The sequence below is a fragment of the Mixophyes fleayi genome, chromosome 4 (genome assembly GCF_038048845.1).
Source record: "Mixophyes fleayi isolate aMixFle1 chromosome 4, aMixFle1.hap1, whole genome shotgun sequence".
Lineage (NCBI taxonomy): Eukaryota > Metazoa > Chordata > Amphibia > Anura > Limnodynastidae > Mixophyes > Mixophyes fleayi.
In genome coordinates, this window is record NC_134405.1 from 147,205,312 (window position 1) to 147,215,894 (window position 10,583).

The following is a 10,583-nucleotide window of genomic DNA, read 5'->3' on the forward strand; positions in this document are numbered from 1 at the left end:
GTTAGGTTCAGAAGGAATGAAGAAAGATGGTCTTAAATACATAATGGGACAGTGAGCTTCAAAGATTCCATTTTTATGCTCTCGCTCCATGTACATTATTTCTACATGACAATATTCTTAAGCAATCCATACACTGGTCACTTGGTGTGAGTGCTGAACGAACAGTCATGGAACCAATATTCTCCAACCAAATGGACGTCCAATGGATGGGGTAGTTATGCTCGGCTCTTTGGTGGAGCAACTGGAACACACAGGGTCCAGTAACTGCAGATGGCAACATGCTGATAAGCCAAATTAACCAGCCAATCAGATTTTGACATCATGGTAAATAGACATGAATATTATGTGCACGACCACAGATCATTCTTATAAAACACATTTACAATGTATTAGAAAATCTTTTTACCCAAGCAATAGAATTTTATCCATGTAAAAGCAAACCTTGGTATGGAAGAATTTGATATAAAATCCATTCCCTGTGACTAGCACCTTGCCAATGACATTTTTTATATATGAAGGAGACAATGTGATCCTACAAGAAAAAAAAGACTGAATACTAGGAAATTAAAGAAATACCATCTCACTTATACAAATTTGTCATAACAGAATGCTTGAATGTAGATGTTCTTTAAATCTTTTAGACAAAGCTACATGTAAAAAAAAACAACAGAACAGTTGTGGACAGATGAAAAGTGCAGCAGAAACTAATATAAGGTGTGAAAAAACTGAAAGCAGGTAAACAGGTTTAAAATAAGAAAGCCTAAGTGCATAAACAGAACAAATCAATGTTCCTCCTTCAAGTTAAAAAATTTGCTGGATATGGGCCAATATTTAAGACAGTTCGAAAGAAATCAAATAACATTTGCCCCTCTCCTCAAAAAAACAAAACCTTTTTCAATATAGAAATTATATCAATATATAAGTGTCAAGTTCTGAAAACATCTGTAGTCACCTAGGAATTATGCATCCTGTATAAATGCACTCTGTTGCTGCTTTGCCCTGTTAGGCTCAAGGAACAACATGGTAACAAAAGTGTTTCTGCACTAGGCCAAAAATATTCTATTAAAATTAGTTTCTATTCAAAGAAGCATATATAAAGGGTCAGAATACTACATTGGTATATAAATAGCTGATGATGATGATGATTGTCAACCAGATAACAGCAGATTCCACTTTGCCATCATTCATAGACTAATATATTATTATTATTATCCTATATTTGTTAGGCGCCACAAGGTGTCTGCAGCGCCGTACATAGTACAAACAGTAGACCATACAGGGTGAAACCGTACAGAACACTAAACATAAAGTACCAATACTTCAGAAGCTCCGGGTAGACAAATGGAGTAAATACGGAGCAGAAGAATGGGTGTGGAGACAGGAGGGGAGAGGGGTCCTGCTCATTCGAGCTTACATCCTAAGGGAGAGTGGATGAAACAGGCACGAAAGGGAGGCAGTGATGCAAGTGGGAGAGAAAAGGGGACCAGGGGAGAGAGGGGAGAACAAGCGGAGGAGATGAGGGGGTAAGGTGGAAGGTTGGTAGGCTTTGAGGAACAGGTGAGTTTTGAGTGCTCGTTTGAAGGAGTACAGATTGGAAGCGAGACGGATGGAGCAAGGGAGATCATTCCAGTGAAGGGGGGCAGCACGGGAGAAGTCTTGGATTCTGGAGTGGGAAGAGGTAATTAGAGTGGAGGAGAGGCGACTGTCATTTGCCGAGCATAGGGAGCGGGCAGGAGTGTGGATGGTGAGGAGGTTAGAGATATAGGGGGCAGTAGACTGGGAGAGAACTTTGTAGATGGTGGTAAGGAGTTTAAAGAGGACTCTGTAGGGGAAAGGGAGCCAGTTTAAGGCATGGCAAAGAGGGGAGGCAGAGGAGGAGCGGCGTGAGAGAAAGATGAGTCTAGCCGCCGCATTGAGTACAGAGCGGAGGGGTCGAGGTGGGAGAGGGGGAGGCCAGTGAGGAGAAGGTTGCAGTAGTCAAGGCGGGAGATGATGAGTGCATGGATGATGGTTTTGGTGGCATCTTGTGAGAGGAAGGGTCAGATGTGGGCGATGTTGCGCAGTTGGAAGCGACAGGCTTGGGCAAGGGAGTGAACGTGGGGGGCAAAAGAGAGAAAGGGAGTCAAGGGTGACACCCAGGCAGCGGAGTTGGGTGACAGAGGAGATGGTTATGTTATTAACAACGATAGAGAGATTGTGGTGGGAGGGGAGTCTGGAGGGAGGAAAGACATAATATATACATAGTATTAATTGGCCATTAAAAGTTGTTTCATGAAAGAAGATATTGAGAAAGCAGATGCAAAAAACTAACATAGGAAAACATTAGAAATGTAAGGTTTATTATTAATAAACAAAGAAGAGGATAAGCGCACTTTCAGACAATAAATTTCAGCTTTCCTCTAAAAATTATTAGCCGTTTACAGATTATTAGGTCATTCACCACCAGAGGGCAGCAATGAGCAAATGACTGAGAAAATGGTTTATATGTAAACTCTATACAGCATTATATACTGGCACCGAAGCAGTCAGAAATGGTGGGGCCCAGTACAAATGAAAAATTAAACAGGCTGTGCCCGTCCCCGCAATACCAACTGAACTTTCCCTCTCTCCTTTGTTTTGTCCAAGGACACATTTTAAGCGGCACATCCTGCAAATAGAAGTGTTTATTGCACCTTTCATGTCTGTGAGGCCTCAGCAATGTCCTTTACATACCATCAGACCGACCCACATGTCCCCACGACCTCCTTACGTGCTCCTTACATGCCCCTCAGATCTTCCAACATGCCCATTACATGCCCTTTAGACCACAACACATGCCCTTTACATACCCACCACACTTCCCCACTTGCCAGCCCTCAAACATCTCGCAATGTATAACAGTGATTGATGCCATTTTTAAAATGCTTGTTTCTCTATTGTTTCTTATATTGGTCCTGACTAAGTTATATAGATGTCATGAGACTCAATGACCAATTTGAAATATAAATAAAAAGATTTTTACTCAATGCTTATCGCCAGAATAATTCATTCCAATCAAGGGCAAAGTAAACAACTACTTTTAAAAACGAATTTGTTGAGCTTCAGTGCACCAGTTTTCCATGGGTACAGCTGCCATTGATAAAAGAGTTGGGTATCAGGTTGTTAGTGAGTTTGCTAGAGCCTCTGTAAGTGCTTAACATCTCTCCTCCCAGAGCAGCCACAGAGCTGATGATAAAAATGATGATGATGATGAAGAGCTTAGGACAGGTGATACATTCCAGTCCAATTTCAGTGAACAGATAGTCACTACCCTCTGATAACTTGCAGTATCAGATGAGGCTGGAAAAGACATTTATTCCTTTATGTATTTCCTTTTTACTGTACTGTACAGATCATGGCCTTGGTGAGTCCTAGCCCAACTTTTCTCCTATCTTCTACTGAAAAGTGAGAGAAAAATAATACATTTTGCACACCGTTTACACCATTGTAAAACCTATTCAATCACCAAGTTTTACTAGGGCTATCATTGAGGGGATGGAGGCAGGGCCATCTTAACAACATTATGGGCCCCCGGGCAAAGCAGCGCACCGGGGCACCTACATATATAGATATATATATAGCTATAGATGTATAGAGATACAGATACAGATATAGATATATAGAGATAGAGATAGATAGATGTACTTGCTCAGTGACCCTTGAAGGTTTTTTTTGCAGGTTTTTTCTTTTGCAGGATTATTTATTCTAATTAAGAGCCCTGCATATGGGGCCCCCTTGCCCGTGGGGCCCCCGGGCACCTGCCCACCGTGCCCAATGGAAAAGATGGCCCTGGATGGAGGGAACGGGGTGATGGGTATCAAACCTGGGACACATTCTGATATGAATGTTTTTTGTTACATATAGCCAGACGTCGATTAAGACCTTGGGGGGCCCAGAGCACTTAGGACAAGGGGGCCCCTATTGTTTAAAATTAAGGGAATAGTGTCATCATTCACAGGAGAGAAAAACTGTTATTGTTACACTCATATCATTTACCCTCCATGCCTCTCTCATTTCCCCACCGTGTCTCTCCCATTGAAGCCCCCTCCGTGTCTCTCTCATTGCAGCTCCTGCTGTGCCTCTCTCATTGCTGCCCCCTCCATGCCTCTCTCATTGCAGCTCCTGCTGTGCCTCTCTCATTGCTGCCCCCTCCATGCCTCTCTCATTGCTGCCCCCTCCATGCCTCTCTCATTGCAGCTCCTGCTGTGCCTCTCTCATTGCTGCACTCTCCATGTCTCTCTCATAACCCTCACCATGCCTTTATCCTTGCTACACCCTCCATGGCTCTCTCATTGTAGTCCTCATCTCTCTCATTACAGTCCTCTCCGTCTCTCTCATTGCAGTTCCCCCTTATTGGTCTCATTATAGCCCCCCTCATAAGTCTCACAGTAGCCCCCCATAGGTCTAATTGTGGGCACCGCCACATAGGTCTCACTGTAACCTCCACCTCCCATAGATCTCATTGTAGTCCCCATCATAGGTCTCATTGTAGCCTACCACCCATAGGGCAAATTGTAGCCTACTACCCATATGTCTCATTGTACATCCCCCCGATAGGTCTCATAGTAGCCTCATTCATTGCGTGTCACTAAACTTTCATTGTGACCACTGACGCTGTCCTGCAGCTCCGCTGTTCATACAGGAGGTGATTACACTCCCTCCCTGAGCACAGCACTGTGGGGCTGCCGGAGACAGTTATTAGTTTCATGCATTTAAAAATACATGTGACTAATAACTGTCTCTGGCAGCAGGACTTAGGTACCGGGGTGGCCCCTTGAGAGATGGGGCACATTCCCCATGTGCTACCCCCTTACTCCGGCTTTACATATACAAATATGGCACTAAAGGTGCTTGTTTGAAATTCTTTTACTTTAGATATCGAACAGCATAAAGTGAAAAAAAAAGGTACAAGAAAGTGAATGAAAGGACATCTATAATTTAGTGAGTCTAGCTCTAGTGAATCATGCCAAGCAGAAAAAATTGTAAAAACATTCAGGAAGGAGAAGGGAGCTGGTCTACGGTAAAGTGGATGCTCCTCAGCTCAGTGGTTGCAGTTATTATTAGTGTGAATCTCTTGCTATTTCAGTTACAACATGCAATAAGCTATGAAAAGAGATAAAGTGAAGGGAGGAGTAATGGAAGGGGAACGATACAAGAGGCAGGGGAAGCTGGGATCCGCCACTGTACACATGTGTGTTCATGAGGTAAAATTACCTCACGAAAATGAGTTTGACCCCTCAACTCGTCAATAATGTCAGTATACCAAATTTCAGCCCTTTTTGAGGGTTTTTTTCCACACACACTAAGAATTTAGTAGGTCAGTTAACCCGTGCATGATACTCATGCATTCTAGTCAAATCAAGCTACTTAAGGTGTTAAAAACTCCCCACTGTCACCCCGGGCAACCACCAACCACTCCCAACTGTCACTTCTCCTTCAAGAAATATATATATATATTTTAAATCTTTATAAACACTTTTAAGAATTAACAAATTAAATTAACAAATTAAAAACATCTTAGTATACCAAATTTCAGCCCTTTCTGAATTTTTTTTTCCACACACACTAAGAATTTAGTAGGTCAGTGTATAACTCCACCCAGCAGGTGGCGCTACAGCTTGGTTTTATTTTTTCCACACACAGACGCCACTAGACATTTATATATTAGATACATATATACACATATACACACATATATACATATTCCATAGACAAAAAACCTTACGGTTTAACATGTCCAATTAAGGTTCCTTATACACAATCTACAATGTAAGAAAACAATTGAAACTCTTCAACTCAAACTGCAAAAAGCAATGAAATTACGACGCTTAAGGCAGAAACCTTAATGGACGTGTTCCTTGCGCAATACAGACATGTTATGCCATCACATCCTCCGGTTAGCTGCAGATTTAGCACTATCATGGAGTGAGATTGCCGTCACTCACAAAATGGTGGAGCTGCTAATTCACAGAATTGTGTGTTCACTGGAATACACAGATGATAGTCCATACTTGCCAACTCTCCCGGAAAGTCCGGGAGACTCTCGAAATTCGGGTCAGTCTCTCCGAGCTGACATTTCTCCTGGATCCTGGATATCACCGAGAATCGATTCTCTGTGAATCACGCCATTTTGGAGGGCGGGAGGGGGCGGGACGAGGCCAATCGGGTCATTTTGGCCCCGCCCCCGTGATGTAAATTACGTTTCAGCGGGGGGCGGAGACAAAATGACGAGATTTGCCTCGCCCCGCCCTCCAGTCACGCCCCCTCTCCCGTAAAGTTGTTTCCGGGAGTTGGCAAGTAAGTGATAGTCCCCACAGCCATCCCTCTTAGTCCTGATTTATGGATGGTAATTTATATAAGTGTGTATGCAAGTTTGGAGCTACATACTAGAGCCTGGTTTGTGAATGTACCGAGAGTTGGCTGAACAGAACCTCATATTGAGGATTTAGTATTTACTAGTGCATAACTGAAATTTGAGCATCAGTGCTCTTATTAACTGAGGATTTGGTAAACCAGCTGGTTACTTCTGCAATAAGACCTTATCCAATTGAGGACCTTTCATTTTTACCACAGCTGGACTAATTTTGATTCCTTAATTTTCTCTGAGCAATTATAACATCCGTGTCTATCTGTATATGCTGATTTGAGCACACGCTGCACGTTTAAAATACTTTGTATTGTTGGCAATCCATTTCCTTTATTATTATACTATTAACTAGTTTTTATTTTGATTTTGCTGAGGGAACATATTCTTATTTTATGTATATACCCCTTGCATCTTTGTTCTCTGTGCGTTCAGTTTACACTACTGAGTAGTTTACCGGGAAAATTTTTATTAGTTAAGTCTTGTTGGCTTTATGTATCCTTGAATTGTTGTTAAAGTCAGCTTAGGCCTTGTAAGGGAATGTAATGGCAAACTTTGCTCACTGATAACCAAACTAAGCAGAGGCTTCTCTACAATTTAAATGTATTTCAAATATATTATTTTGTAGCTTTTTATGAAGTTATTCTATTGTCCCTTTCACAGAGACCCTAAACTACGATAAAGGTAAACTAAGAAAATGTACTACTACTGTATGTGTGTATTCCAGTGAACACACAAATCTGTGAATTAGCAGCTCCACCATTTTGTGAGTGACAGCAATCTCACTCCATGATAGTGCTGAATCTGCAGCTAACCGCAGGATGTGATGGCATAACATGACTGTATTGTGTGAGTGACAGCAATCTCACTCCATGATAGTGCTGAATCTGCAGCTAACCACAGGATGTGATGGCATAACATGACTGTATTGTGTGAGTGACAGCAATCTCACTCCATGATAGTGCTGAATCTGCAGCTAACCACAGGATGTGATGGCATAACATGACTGTATTGTGTGAGTGACAGCAATCTCACTCCATGATAGTGCTGAATCTGCAGCTAACCACAGGATGTGATGGCATAACATGACTGTATTGTGTGAGTGACAGCAATCTCACTCCATGATAGTGCTGAATCTGCAGCTAACCACAGGATGTGATGCATACCATGTATGTATTGCTCAAGGAACACGTCCATTAAGGTTTCTGCCTTAATCGTCGTAATTTCATTGCTTTTTGCAGTTTGAGTTGAAAAGTTTCAATCATTTCTTACATTGTAGATTGTGTATAAGGAACCTTAATTGGACATGTTAAACCGTAAAGTTTTTTGTCTATGGATTTTCATGGCTTTTTGTAAAGTGAAGTGTATGTATGCATGTTCTGGCAGTCAGAAATGTGGTGCAGTCAGTGCCGGTGCTAGGGTGCATGGCGCCCTAGGCATTTTGTAAAAATCGGCGCCCCCCCCCCTGCAAAAATCGGCGCCCTCCTCCCCCCTCACCCTGTCTTTCCTTACCTTGAATCACCACCGCCGCCTCTCTGCTCCGTCTCCTCCCCTCCACTCACTGACACTGTCGGGCTGTGATGATGATGTCACGGCCCGACAGTCAGTGAGTGGAGGGGAGGAGATGGAGCAGAGAGGCGGCAGTGGTGAGCAATAGCCTCTTCCCCCCTCCCTGTGGATGTATCTGCATGCTGTGCGGCGGCCGTGACAGGTATGGTCAGCGGTCGTCGCACAGTTTTAAAGTAATGTTCATTCTGTGGCGCCTCCAGGCGCCCTCCAGAGCCCGGCGCCCTAGGCAAGTGCCTAACCTTGCCTAATGGGAGCGCCGGGCCTGGGTGCAGTATGTACCACATTGTGCTTATGTGCTTCCCACCAGCACCTGCAGCACTGTAATCACTTCCCCAGTCCTTAAACTTGAGTCCTTGTTGATGCTGTCACCAGTGAAAGCAGACAGACTTTTACGGAGATTCTGACAGAAAAACCATGAGTAAACCAATGAGTAAAACACAGCAGGCAATGATAAGTGGGTGTATATAGATTATCTGCAGCTTCTCTCCAGTACATGTCACTTGTAAAGAGGGACATGTCAGATGCTAATGTCCAGATACCTCACATCTACTCCCCGCTGTGATTACCACTGAGTGTGATCAGTACAAGTACCACAAAGCACTTTTGAATAAATTAACTGATGTCACTGAGGGGCGGGAGGTTTACAATGGATTCACTAACAGCTGTCTCAGGGAGAGATTAAACTCTCAATTGAGATCAGTGCCTGGGCTAATAGTACTACAGGGTGCCCCTCCCATACCCCCAAAACACTAACCAGCCCCCATGTGGCTAGAAAATGTGGGTAATTTCTTCAGCTCAGAGATGAAAATCCCTTAGCCACAGCCATGGTTGTGCTCTCAAGTGAAGCCAGTCTAAGTACACCCAGCACAAACCTCTAACTGTCATGTGCAACATTATGAAATCCCCTATCTTTAAAATGGGGCATATTTTACCAAATTGTAAAAAAACTATAACTTTCTCAAAATTTTAAACCCTCAAAGGCACTCCTCAGCCCTAATAGATTTCTTGTAAAACAAACCCAAAGTCTTTAGACCTCCTGTACACGCTCTCCCAAAAAACCCCAGAAAAACGGTGACTTTTGCAAAACAGGAAGTGGATAAAAAAAACAGCGAGATTTTGAATTTTAGATTATTCCTAAATTGTCATTTTTTATTCTTTTTTTCTGAAATTTAGCATGCAGCACCTGTGGACAGTTCTTCATTCGCATGCCAAATTTTAATAGCTTTAATACTTTTTAAAATGTAGACCCTCAAACACCATACCCCCCTCAAAGATTTCCAATGGCAGAATGTCGTTTTTTTAGATGTAACCTTAATATAAGGGCACGACTGTGCCATTATAATACACACACACACACACACACACACACACACACACACATATATACACACACACACACACACACACACACGCACACACATCGTTTAGCCACAACATGAAAACCAGTGACAAGTGATGTGAATAACATTGATTATCTTATTACAATGGCACCTGTCAAGGGGTGGGATATATTAGGCAGCAAGTGAACAGTCAGTTCTTGAAGTTGATGTGTTGGAAGCAGGAAAAATGGGCATGTGTAAGAATCTGAGCAACTTTGGACCAAATTGTGATGGTTAGATGGTTAGATCAGAACATTCCCCAGATTTCAATCTTATTGAACATCTGTGAGATGTGCTAGTAAAACAAATCCGTGCCATGGAGGCCTCACCTCTCAACTTGAACTTAAACATTCTGCTGCTAATGTTTTGTTTCCAGATACCACAGGACATCTTCGAAGGTCTTGTGGAGTCTATACCTCAACACGTCACAGCTGTTTTGGAGGCACGACGAGGACCTAAACAATATTAAGCAGGTGGTCTTAATGTTGTGGCTGGTCGCTAAAAAATATGGATAAAGATAAATATAACACATTTTGTTAAGCTAATTTATAGTTAAAACTGTTTTGCACTGAAAATCAAAATACAATGACACACACGAACACGATTAAAGACAAAAAAGTAATTGTTTATATAAAGGATATACTTTACTGTAGCTTATGAGAATATTAGAAGTCTGCTGGCTGAATATATAGCTGGGAACCATGTGATGCTTTATAGCGGCTAACCTTCATAGTAAAATCATGTGTCCCTAAAATCAGAATATACAGTATACTATACTATACTCAGTAATGTGACACTCTCCACGCTATGTTAGACTTGGCACTGAGATGTAGCTAAAAAGAAAAGTGTTTTTCCAAAAAAATCTTAAGCAAGTGTATTTGTGGGGAAGTATTCAGATTACCTATGTAGGTGAAATTATCAAGTTACCTGTTTTACTATGATATTAGCAGACTTCACTAGACAAATGGGCTAAATGTGTTATGGACTTGCAGCATATGTCTTGGTTAAGAGCTTTTACTGGATCAGAGAAAGGCATGTAAGTAGGAATTATTGCAAAATTTTGGGTCCTTGTTTTTGGAGGTTGTCATTGTCACTAGAGCCATAGTCATCCCATTTGGCAAGATAGGGGCTTATACAAAAGTGACGGCCTGCACCCATCTTTGATGGGAACCAGGACACTAAGTGAGCAGTTTGGAAGCTTGATCAGGGACTATTTATACTAACAGACAGGGGCCATAAACTAAATAGGAATA